The 12770-nt window shown below is 43.0% G+C and overlaps 1 protein-coding gene across 1 annotated transcript in view; it reads right to left on the bottom strand.

Annotated features, from left to right (window-relative positions):
* Positions 1-9268: 9268 nt before the first annotated feature.
* Positions 9269-12770, bottom strand: part of foxo3b (forkhead box O3b) — a 45696-nt gene continuing 42194 nt past the window's right edge. The window contains exon 4 of the mRNA XM_030129321.1: positions 9269-12541. The gene's annotated coding sequence lies outside the window, so the exon portion shown is untranslated. The remainder of the gene's footprint in view (positions 12542-12770) is intronic.

Below are 12770 nucleotides of genomic sequence, written 5' to 3'. Positions count from 1 at the left end.
CCTTAAACTCTGAGATATGCTGGAGAACACTTAAAGGCGGCCATACACTGTGCGATTATTTCGATCGTTGCACGCAGCTCCATCTCAAACTGTGCGAATCAGTCGTACAGTCAGACTCACGATTCCTGTTCTCACACTGCACGGACCGACGCTCGTATACGACCTGACTGCTCACACTGTAGGACCATACGCCACAGGACGCACGACACGTTTGAGTGTTGTATCCGGAAATACAACGTTAAAATACCAAGGAATCTGTAAAAGTGCATAGACGATTGTGTATTGGCGTGAGTCACGAAATGGTAGTGCTAAACAAAAACCAACGAGCTGCTTTGGTAATATGTGCCATTATCTGTGAGGAATCAAAAAAGAAGAAAAGACAACGATGTGTTTGGTGCAGGAATTGGTTGGCCAGACGTGGACAGTATGGGCTGTCATCCTACAGCAGGAACTAGAGGTAAGCTGCAAAAGCTAAACTGCACTAGGACAACAGCCAGCTACTGTCAGCTTGTACGCTACTGTGCGCGTCTGTGTTCGCGCATGCTCAGTGTGAGAATTTGAGGCACATCGGTTCGTGGCACTGCTTTGACAGTACGATACACTCACGAGGAGCGAGCAGGATTTCAAACAGCTCCGTTTTCCTTGCGAACACACGATTGCTGGTCGTGAGGTGGTCGTGAGGTGCTAATCGCTTCTCTTTACCCCATGTACACTGCACGAAGCACGACACACGATTAGAGGCACATCGGGCCCAATCCCAGAAATAGTCGCACGGTGAGAAATCGTCTCTAAACTCGCACAGTGTAAGGCCGCCTTTACACAACAGTCTGACTCTCCCATCAGCTATTCAAGACTTTGGCAAAAAATGAATACAGTACTAAATGCTAAAGGCAGTCTAACAAAATATCAGAATATGTGACTTGAATGGTTCACCAAAAATACAATACATAAAAACAACCTATAATAAGCCTTTAGTACAAAAAGAGACATATCAGTTCAGCTCCTTGTTTGTGACTTGTGATAAATAAATAAAATTAAGCTTATTGCCATTATGTCGTAAACTACTGACAGCGTTGCATGAAATAAAGAAAGAATGATTTATATTTATTAAACCACCTCTTATTTTCTTCACAAACCACAATTTGACACTTTTTTGTACATGATATTAATATGAATAGCAAATGTGTGTTTTTTCCTTTTTAATATCATTTTTAAAAGCTTCTAGATGTTCTTATTTAAAATGTTACATCTTATTGAGAATTGTCATTAATACAGTTTATTTCTTAAAGTGGACATTTTATGTCATTTACAAGATTCTGATGATTCATCCTCTCTACTAAACACACACTCCCATAAAACACACTTGTGATAATTCACAAATATCATAATTTTTTTTTGTGCAAAATCAAAATGCCTTTAAAATGAATCACACAGGAGTACAAGAACAAGACAGGGGGTGACTAACTGTCTGGAGAAAAGAGCTGGTGATATACGATGTAAACCACAAGACATGTTCTCCAACACATGGTTAATTAACACACAGTGTACACTTTGTCGCTTGTTCACATGATGATTTCTGGTGGTGTACAATAAGCTCTGAGTGCACAGGTTAATTGCTTCTTGTATGAAAAACCAAAATGACATTTACCAAATATGAGCCCACTGACATGGAACAAGGCAGAGGCGAATAAAACACAAAAACGTGGGCGGAGATGGAGAGGCCACAGTCACTGGGTTATGACATGACATGAAACCAACAAGCAACACAACCAGCAAAAACGAGAAAGTCTGGAAAAACATTGGTATTTACTTTGGTGTAATATCAAGTGTCACTCATACATAACTCTGAAAAGCCATAACTGTTACTTTTATAGAAAACAAATCCCAAGAAGAAGGGAAAAAAAGGAAAGTCATTTTTAGTTGTTTTGTGTCAAGGGGGATTTCATGAGTCTGGATATGAGCAGAGCAAATGTAGAAAAGAGATAAGTGAAGGAGAGTTTCCATCCATTCAGTAACCTCATTGACCTCGCACAGACTGGTGTGACTACAGCCTGGCCAGACATTCAGTCAGTCAAGTGACCAGCTGACTGGGAGCTGCTATTGAAATGTGAGTTTGGTATTTGTGGTGAGCCTGCTCTCTCGGCCATAAAGCACGTCTGAATATTTTGGAGTTTGCAGTCAAGCCTGAGCTGGGCAAAGGCGGTTTCTTTCCTACTGCCAAACTTTTTTTATCCCTTCGAAAATGTCTCGTCTTCATAAGAGAGCTGGAAGACACAGAGCAAACAGAAAGGAGTTTCTGTTTGTTTGTGGTTCTTTTGTACATTTGAGTGCGAATGAAAGGGCCACATTAGGTACAGTACCTGATGCGTAACGTGGGTTTGGCAGTAATGACAAACACATGTGGTTATGAATGCTGCAGACTGTATATGACAGCACAGCTTCGGTTACATTCAGACTACTTAGTTAGAGGGTGAACGATGAAACATTTCAAAAGTGATTTACTTACACAGTAGGTGACTTTGATTCATATGTCTCCAATGCAGGGCTGTCAAACATATGGTCCGTGGCCCAAAACCGGCCCACCAAAGGATCCAGTCCGGTCCATGGGATGGATTTGTGAAATGCAGAAATTACACTGAGGCGTTAACAGTCAAGGATGTCAAAATTATTTTAATTCAGGGGCCACATACAGATCAGTTTGATCTCAAGAGGCTCAAAATAGTCAAATACGATCATAATAGCCTATAAATCAGTGGTTCCCTATCTTTTTTGGCTCATGACCCCATTTGAACATCTCTTTCTGTGATGTGATGTGTCAAATTTCTGGCGACGTCAGACATTCAAAACGGAGACATTTTTCTCTTGGAGATGTTTTAGCAGGGCCAGGCGGGCAAAGAAATCTTTCCATTCTCTGATCGGTCCGGTTTTCTGACTGTGACTGTGTCCAGGCAGGTTGAAGCGTAGTAACACATGCGGTCACATGATCAAGTCAATCAAGATATGTCCTCTCAGCTATTATATCCTGCATTTTATTTGAACTTGATTTTTATTTGGAAAAGTGTGTGGTGTTTTGATTATAATGAAATATATATCTTTTTTTTTTTTTTTAATCACTTACTAGAAATTTCAGGCGACCCCATTTGAATTCCAGGTGACTCCATGTGGGGTCTCGACCCCAAGGTTCAAAAACACTACTATGAATTATGACGGCTCCAATTTTTTTAGTGTAAAAAAGTAAAACGATACTTTCACAAAAAATGGAATAACTTGAACAAATATGAACCTGAAATGTGTTAAGAGAATTAAGTGCAATTTTAACAATATTATGCCAGTTACTAAATGTTTTGTACCTTTTTAGATCCACTGTGATTTGTAAGTTGTAATGGATAGGCGTAAATAAGCTGACACATAATATTGTATTGCAGCATAGTAACAGATCTTACTGTCTGTAGCTGCTTACACAGTAGTGATTCATCTGAAAAATGTCATAGTTCTAGATCTAAGTCTCAAACTATGCTTAAACATTTTCATGATGCATATTTTAGATGATATTTTATACACTTATACGATCATACAAAGCCTAAAGAAATTCCAAAAGTCAAACTCTAATGTCTCACTTTGTTGATAAATCACAGCTGCTGCAGGTATTACTAGCAATTTGTCTGCCGCTCTCAACCAGTTAGCAAGGTTTTATGGGAAGGAAACTGCTATAGTTAGCAAGCAAGCAAGATTTCTAACAGTGAAGCAGAAATGCATTAATGCTAGTGACTCAGTACTTACTTGGTTTTAGCAGTTTTTGACAAAAATGCCCAAATGTCAGATGTGTTCCTCTTTTTTCCTCCTGTTTTCATCCTGCCTGTTCACGCACTGCATGTCATGGTCATATTGATGGGGAAATACCACCCCATACCCCTTTAAATCTACCCCTCTGACTATAACATTCCCAGTGCAGGTAGTTATACACTGTTGACCATAAAGTTGGAATAATTTTGCTTTCAGACACACTCCTTTTTATTCCTATTTATACACATTAGCAATTAACTTTGATTAGTTGGAATGATCCCAGTTACACTTTATCTATCAAGAATTAATCACATTGTCACAATCAGTTCATGAGAAGAGATAAATACATTTTATTCCAACTTCATGGACAATAGTGTACTTCCTAAATTGTAAATGAGTCTGGTTAAATATTCTTGTACCATTAAAATTAAAATGCAGACACTTGAATCTATTTTATAAAAAACAATCACACCTAAAGTAAAATAAAATAAGATACTAAAATATATAATTAGCATTAAGTAATTAAGTGATTGTATTGTTCTCTATAGTTTTCTGTTCAATGCTGAAACTTGAAGGCATGCATCTGATGCTGCACTCATTCAGAATGTATAAGTATAAATATAAGTTCTTTGACTCATCTCTGTAAAGGTCAGGTTGTAGGAAGACATGTTTATGCATCTTTCATAACAATATATGACACATTTCAGTTTTGTAAGCCCCATCATCACAGTCATAATTTGTGACAAACATTCTGAAAGAACAGAGGTGGAAAAAAAGTACATTCTGAACTCAAGAAAAAGTTAAAGTATTTTTAAGTATGTCATCAGGTAAAAGTATTTAGAGTTGGAATAAAAACAGTCATTACGCAGAGTGGCTCTTTTCAACAGTCGACACAGTGTTTTGATTAGAAAACAATGCTTAAGATAAAAGATCTATGAAGAAGAACCGAATAAAGAACTGGCCAAGAGTCAGAATTAGAAGAACATATTACCAGTGCAGAGATTCTCTCACAACACCTGTTTCCTGACTAACATAAAAAAAAAAAAACTGGTTTCCATTCCTTCCCTTTGGCACAGATTATTACTAATCTGTCAGCCTGAACATCAACAACAAGTAAAGTCATATAAGGGCAGTTTCTCAAAACAACTTCATGGATCTGTGAGAAAATAAGAATTATTTAAAGGAGTCAGGAACACCTTAATGAAAAAATCATTCTAATATGCTTGAAGTACGGCTCTGTTAGGTTGTTTTTTTCCATCCATCCATTATCTTCTGCTTCATCTGGGGCTGGGTCGCAGGGACAACAGTCTAAGCAGGGATGCCCAGACTTCCCTCTCCCCAGACACCTCCTCCAGCTCTTCTGGGGGGACCCCGAGGCATTCCTAGGCCAACTGAGGGACATAGTCTCTCCAGCGTGTCCTAAGGTCCCAAGGTCTCCTTCCGTGGTGAGACTCGCCCGGAACACCTCCCCAGGGAGGCATCCAAAACAGATGCCCGAGCCACTTTAGCTGGCCCCTCTCGATGTGGAGGAGCAGTGGTTCTACTCCGAGCTCCTCCCTGGTGACTGAGCTCCTCACCCTATCCCTAAGGGTGTGCCCAGCCACCCTATGGAGGAAACTCATTTCAACCTCTTGTATCCGGGATTTTGTCCTTTCGGTCATGACCCAAAGCTCATGACCATAGGTGAGGGTAGGATCGTAGACTGACCGGTAAATCGAGAGCTTCGCCTTTCGGCTCAGCTCCTTCTCCACCACAACTGACCGATACAGCGACTGCATCACTGCAGACGCTGCACCGATCTGTCTGTCAATCTCACGTTCCATCCTTCCCTCACTTGTGAACAAGACCCCAAGATACTTGAACCCCTCCACTAGGGGCAAAGACTCTCCACCAACCTGGAGAGGGCAAACCACCTTTTTCCGGTCAAGAACCATGGCCTTGGATTTGGAGGTGCTGAGCCTCATCCCACTCGCTTCACACTTGGCTGCAAACAGCCTCAGGGCACGCTGAAGGTCCAGGTTCAATGAGGCCAACAGGACAACATCATCTGCAAAAAGTAGAGATGAAATCCTGTGGTCCCCAAACCAGACCTCCTCCGGCCCCTGGCTGCGCCTAGAAATTCTGTCCATAAAAATTATGAACAGAACCGGTGACAAAGGGCAGCCCTGCCAGAGTCCAACATGCACCTGGAACAGGTCTGACTTACTGCCGGCAATGCAAACCAGGCTCCTGCTTCGGTCATACAAGGACCGGACTGCCCTAAGCAGAGGGCCTCGATCCCCATACTCCCGAACTACCCTCCACAGGATACCACGAGGGACACGGTCGAACGCCTTCTCCAGATCCACAAAACACATGTGGATCGGTTGGGCGAACTCCCCTGAACCCTCGAGCACCCGATGGAGAGTGTAGAGCTGGTCCAGTGTTCCGCGACCGGGATGAAAACCGCATTGTTCCTCCTGGACCTGAGGTTCAACTATCGGTTGGATCCTCCTCTCCAGTACCCTGGAATAGACTTTCCGCAGGAGGCTGAGGAGTGTGAGCCCCCTGTAGTTGGAGCACATCCTCTGGTCCCCCTTCTTAAAAAGGGGGACCACCACCCCGGTCTGCCAATCCAGAGGTACTGTCCCCGACTGCCACGCGATGTTACAGAGACGTGTCAGCCAAGACAGTCCCTGCACATCCAGAAACTTAAGGTACTCAGGGCGAATCTCATCCACCCCTGGTGTCCTGCCACCGAGGAGCTTGCCAACCATCTCGATGACTTCCACTTGGGTGATGGACGAGCCCACCTCTGAGACCTCAGCCTCTGTTTCGTCCATGGAAGACATGACAGTGGGATTGAGGAGATTCTCGAAGTATTCCTTCCACCGTCCGACAACATCCCCAGTCGAGGTCAGCAGCTCCCCACTTCCACTCTAAACAGTGTTGGTGGTGCACTGCTTTCCCTTCCTGAGGCGCCGGACGGTTTGCCAGAATTTCCTTGAGGCTGACCAATAGTCCCCCTCCACGGCCTCTCCAAACTCCACCCAGACCCGACTTTTTGCCTCCACAATCGCTCGGGCTGAGGCACGCCTGGCCTGCTGGTACCCATCAGCTGCCTTGTGAGTCCCACAAGCCAACAAGGCTCGATAAGACTCCTTCAGCTTGACGGCATCCCTTACTTCCAGGGTCCACCACTGGGTTCGGGGATTGCCGCCACGACAGGCACTGGAGACCCTGCGACCACAGCTCCGAGCAGCCACTTCGACAATGGAGGTGGAGAACATGGTCCACTCAGACTCAGTGTCCCAGCCTCCCCCGGGATCTGGGAGAAGCTCTCCCAGGGGTGGGAGTTGAAGACCATGCTGACATTGGTCTCTGCCAGACATTCTCAACAGACCCTCACAACATGTTTGGGCCTGCCGAGTCTGTCTGGCTTCCTCCTTCGCCAGTGGATCCAACTCACCACCAGGTAGTGATCAGTTGACAGCTCTGCCCCTCTCTTGTCCAAAACATGTGGCCAGAGGTCTGATGACATGACAATGAAGTCGATCATCGACCTCTGGCCTAGGGTGTCCTGGTGCCACGTGCACTTATGGACATCCCTGTGTTCGAACATGGTATTCGTTATGGACAAACTGTGACTAGCACACCATCTAGCACCCCTCTCAGGGACTCCAAGAAGCCCGGGTACTCTGCGCTGCTGTTCGGCCCGTAAGCCGAAACAACAGTGAGCCACTTGTCCCCGACCCGGAGGTGCAGGAACGCGACCCTCTCTTTCACCGGGGTGAACTCCAACACATGGCGGCTGAGCTGAGGGGCTATGAGAAAGCCCACACCAGCCCGCCGCCTCTCATCGCGGGCAACGCCAGAGAAGTGGAGAGTCCAACCCCTCTCGAGGGGTTGGGTTCCAGAGCCCAAGCCATGTGTGGAGGTGAGCCCGACTATATCTAGACAGTATCTCTCAACCTCCTTCACAAGCTCCGCCCCCCCCCCCCCCCCCCCCCCCCAGTGAAGTGACATTCCATCTCCCAAGAGCTAGACTCTGCGTCCGGGGATTGGGTCGTTGAGCCCCCTGCCGTCAACTGCCACCCAATCCACACTGCACCTGGCCCCTACCTGTCCCTCGGTGGGTGGTGAGTCCTCCAGAGGGTGGGCCCACGTCACTCCTTCGGGCTGGGCCCGGCCAGGCCCCGTGAGCATAGGCCTGGCCACCAGGTGCTTGCTTTCGAGTCCTAACCCCTGGCTCCAGCGTGGGGCCCCGGCTGCGCCATGCCGGGCGATGTCACATTCTTCAGATCTTTCTTCTTCATAGGGGCTTTTGAACTGCTCTTAGTCTGGCCCGTCACCCAGGACCTGTTTGCCTTGGGAGACCCTACCAGCGGCATAAAGCCCCCGACAACATAGTTCCTGGGATCATATGGGCGCTCAAACTCCCCCACCACGGTAAGGTGGCAGTTCAAGGGGGAGAGGTTGTTTTTTATCACTATTATATACATGTAAGAGCATTTTAATGTGGTTTATTAAAGAGGAGCTGACTTAATATATTTTATATATTATTAGATTATGAAATTCATTTATTGTGGTTAGTCATAGATTAGTGCTGCATCAAGTTGTGTAATGTTTTTTATGAGTATCGAGACAATGCAGACAGTTTTGTGGAGTAAAATGCCCAGTATTTCCCTCTGAAACTTTATGAGATAAATATGTAAAGTAGCATAAAATGGAAACACTCAAGTACAGTGCAAGCATCTCAACTTTGTACTTAACTGTATTAGTTAAAAATACTTTTCCCACTGTCCATGAGCCTTTTATGGATAAGTTTAGCATTTTCTGTCAATAAAATACTTGCACACCTATAGCCACTCATACCTACAGGCTAATACAATATAAAATAGACTTCTATACTGGTCCTGAAGAGGGCGAGTGTCAGCAGAACGGCCTGGTCAGGGTGTGTGTTATTACTTACATACATGTATGACTGTTCTTCGTCTCTTCACTTTGTTTCGCAACAACCAGGAAAAAGTGCTTAGGCCAGTGTCAGGTATCAGAGGGTTGCTGTACGTCTGCTTTCACTTAATACAGCCTTCCACAAAACAAACATTGAGCAAGAGGACTTCCAGGAACTTGAGAAGAACAAGGAGTTGTTTTGCTGTTTAGATCCCTCCAGACTGACACGAGAAAGAGATTTATCTGCTAGGGGGGAGTGCGAGGTTAAACATGTTCATGCAAATGTGTGCTTAGACACACACCACTCTGGAGAAAAAAAAAAAGAATGGCAAGTTAACTTCTGAATTAACAGCACATGTAGAGCAAGTGAAAGCTGTAACATTTTCCTTACTGGGCTGAAAATTCCTTTCATTGCAATATGAGCTGTTAACAGCAGCTCTGTGCTTCCACCGCACCCGTGAACTTAATGTATTTCACAACAACACAACCATTTTATATTTAACAGCAATAAAAAAAGAACCTCTAGAATAAGGAGAGAAGGAGCCAAAAAGGGTGTGGAGCCTCACCAAGCTTTATTTACATGCGCACCATTTCTTATACAAACTAGATTACAATTCAAAATGGAATACACAGGAAAAATACCCACTAACATCAAGTCAAGAAGAAGCAAGATTAATAAAGGGCGAAGTTCAAAGGGCAACGTTCAGTTCAGCGTATGGAGGGAAGCTGGCCTGGGACTCTGTACAAGGATGGAAGAAAATATGACAAAAAGGAAATATCCAAGAGGTGATTAAGGTATCTAGTGGTATGTCACTTCTGTTTTTTTTTTTTTTCTTTTCTTAGCTTTAAGTTTGCATATGTTGTGCTGCAGGTGTGTGTTGGGCACAAGAAGAGTCTTCTGACTTCAAATAGTGAATTTGTGCCTGACTGACGCAGTGGTTATGTGGAAGTGTAAACTATCCCCTCGAACATTTTACACTGAATATACAAAGCATTAGGAGCAGCCCTCTGTGATTGTGATCCCTATGCAGTTTATCAGAGATCAGTAACCCCTCTTTAAACAGAGAGGGATTATAGCGCTCCCTGGATTCACCTTGTCAGTCATGTTCACAGAGAGAGTAAAGCCCTCCTAATATTTAGTACAGTTAAAGTGATGGCTCAGGTATCCCTCTGCCAAATGAAATGTCAGATGTTCCATGTCAGATGACACTTACTGTGTCAAAGGTATAACGAACTGCTCAGTAAGAGCAAGGGCATGTAAACCTACTCCACACGGAATAAAACAAAAGAAGTGTGAGGCAGAATAATGATCATTAGGAGGCTTTCCCTGCCTGTACCTCCTGCAGAAGTAGACACACATAATAATGAACCCCTTAATTTGTGAGAATGGTGCTAGCACAGATCTGTAAGCCCTGATTTTTAATATTAGGACCAAAGTGTGTTTTGTGTGATTCCTAAAAACACAGAGCTTCTCTGAATTACAATTTCTGTTGAGGGACGGCACCGTTGCAAAGGTCGAGGGGATACAGCTAGGTCATGCACTAAACCTTAGATAGCACAGTAGATCATTCTTGCCAACCATGCACTCACACTCCTACTGCCTGGTCTCAAAATGATATACACACATCTGTACACTATTATACACAGCGGGGGCAAACCCTTCATGCCATTACCCCAGACAGAAAAGGGGCACCAGGGTCTCCAGATGCTACAACAATGGTGCTTTCCATCATTTTCAAAATCCTCTTCACTTATTCATTAGCTGGTAACAGTGTTCCCTCCTACCTGGTGTGTAACATTGTTCATTTCATCTTCAACTTTACCTTAAGAGGTATCTCAAAATCCAAGGGTCAAGTACTATATGAATATATAAGGACATACAGCGAGTATATACGTATGCATTTCACACAATCCATAATGCATAAATACATACATGCATACAGTCTGTGCTGTATGCACCATAAGGGAGAGTGAAGGATTACACATCCTTGACGGATTAATTCAACAGAAATAAACTTAACTAGCACAAACACGCGGACACACACACACACACATATATTAACATGTATGCAGGAGATCCAGAATGTCACCTGCAGGAGCACCAGACGTGTCCATGAGGGATGTGTGTATGTGTGTCACGAGTCTGACAAAAGGAGAAATAGTTATAATGGAAAAATAACAGGCCGCATGAAGTCTTAATCCTGATGTTGTCTTCCTTCCTTGTCTTTGTCATGATGCCAAAAGTTCACAGGTTACAAGTTCACAACACACAGCATTTCTCCTTTTACTTAGAAATGTTTTTTTTTTTTTTATATGTAAATACCATTAGAATATGACTTGATGTTACTTAAATGGGAAGCCTCCCTTTTCCCCCCTGAGTGATTCTATATATGCATAACAAGCCCCACAAGCTCATGACAAGAAAACAGCAGAGCTTAACACAGATCCCTGGTATTATTTTTTTCTATGTGCATGTGTTACGGGTGTAAGTGTGTGCATGTGTGATTTGGCTGCCAGCATATCCTACTGTTTATTTCAAGTAATTTGGCAATATACAGAGATAGCTTATTGTTTTACTCGAGAAACAAATGGCTTCTAGAGGAATGAGCCTAAAACCCCTGGCCCTACCGCCGCTGTCTACAGGTTCAACCTGGCCATGCTACACCTGGCTGCAGCTTTGGGCTTCTGCAGGTTCATAGGTAAAAAAAAAACAAAAAACAGAAGCAAAATTAAAACACAAAATGCACGGCTTGCTCTCAGGACAGGATTCAACACTGTTTATATAGCACCTGTTATGGTGTGGAAATGTTCACAACCCTAGGACACAGGTATTCGTTTTGGCTACATAATATGCTGTGATAAACAACCTCAATAGAACTCACCAAAAGCTAAGAAAACTAAGACGGACAAAATATTTTCCGCTACCTTTTTGAACTTTCCACTGCCCTGCACTGTACAAATATCCATGATGGAGGTTTTCTTCCTCTAGTATTTTTCTCTCTCTTTTTTTTTTTTTTTACAGTTAGTTATACACAAAATATGTTTGTAGTATTCGGCTAATTATAATATAACCTCAGGATGCTGCAGTAAGTTCAATTCAAGCAGTTTATAAGAACAAAACTGGAAGTGCATGGCATTAATTTTACATCCTAAGGTTTTACAAACTTGGGAAAATTGTAGTCACTGTATGTCTGAATGTGTGTATTGTATGTACTGAATGCGTAACCAATGAGCAAGTAACTTACTCTGTTTCCAGCTTTTCTTTTCATCAAAACATTGATTATTTTGTACAGACATGTAGGATGCAGAAAATGAATATGATAAAACAGAAAATTCCAAAAACAAACACTGAACATTTAAAATCACTAAGTGAAAACACAGGGAAGTTTCTTTTCAACATAACACATCCCAGGAAACCACTGGATCAGATTTACACCACATCACTTCTTGGTTTAACTTTGTCTTTTTTCTTTTCTTTAATAAATCTTCATTGGGAACAACTGCACTGTGTACTCCTTCCATCTTTGCAGTCTTTATCCTCCACCTGAAGCCTCTTCTGATGAGCACTGTCTCTGATATCAACAGACTGGGACTGAAAGGAAAATTGCATAATTCTAAGGTTTGTGAGTTTGTTGTGATAGTTTGCTGTTATTGTGTTTTTGTTGCTGTTTCACAGGAGGTTTGAGGGCTGATGTTTAGCATCTCTGGAGCTCTCAAGAGGAAGTTTCTTCTGTAAACACAGGGTTTGTATGTTACGTTGTGCTGATGGCAGGTTTGGCAAAAAGGATGTTGTGTCTGATCTTCTCTTGCACTACACAGTTCAGACCTAGAGGAAGGAAAGATAGAAGATTATTATGGTTGAATGATGTTTTAATGTCAAACACACAAGATTCATAAAGGTTCAGTAACAGCAATGATCACAATTTACAGAACATTTTCATTAATAGTGGAGGGATTAATGATAGGTGAAAAAAATACATAATTAAAAGTTGAGAGGTTAAAGGTTAACTCGCATTACTATCCCTGTAGGGAAGTTCAGTCTCTGCATCTTATCA

The sequence above is a fragment of the Sphaeramia orbicularis genome, chromosome 24 (genome assembly GCF_902148855.1).
Source record: "Sphaeramia orbicularis chromosome 24, fSphaOr1.1, whole genome shotgun sequence".
NCBI classification, from domain to species: Eukaryota; Metazoa; Chordata; class Actinopteri; order Kurtiformes; family Apogonidae; genus Sphaeramia; species Sphaeramia orbicularis.
Note: the sequence above shows the minus strand (reverse complement) of the source record. Positions and strands in the feature narration are given on the sequence as shown.